Source organism: Trypanosoma theileri (genome assembly GCF_002087225.1).
Source record: "Trypanosoma theileri isolate Edinburgh chromosome Unknown TM35_Tth_114_V1, whole genome shotgun sequence".
NCBI lineage: Eukaryota > Euglenozoa > Kinetoplastea > Trypanosomatida > Trypanosomatidae > Trypanosoma > Trypanosoma theileri.
This window is the reverse complement of record NW_021639956.1, coordinates 1-235: the sequence shown is the minus strand read 5'-3', so window position 1 is coordinate 235 and position 235 is coordinate 1.

Sequence of the window (235 nt, the reverse complement as noted above, 5' to 3'; positions counted from 1 at the left end):
CAGTAAACATAGAAATATACAACAACTATGGGTGTAAGTCTATATGTGTGTATATACGCAATTATAAATATAGATTCATCTGTTATTATTATTTCCTTTTCCTCTCACTACAAAAAGCAGTTCATCATCATTATCATCACAGTGCAAAGCCCAAGTACACACAGAGAGACTCCAAGAACACACACACACAATGTAGTAGTAGCAATAATAATTATTATGGGATAAACATAGAGAG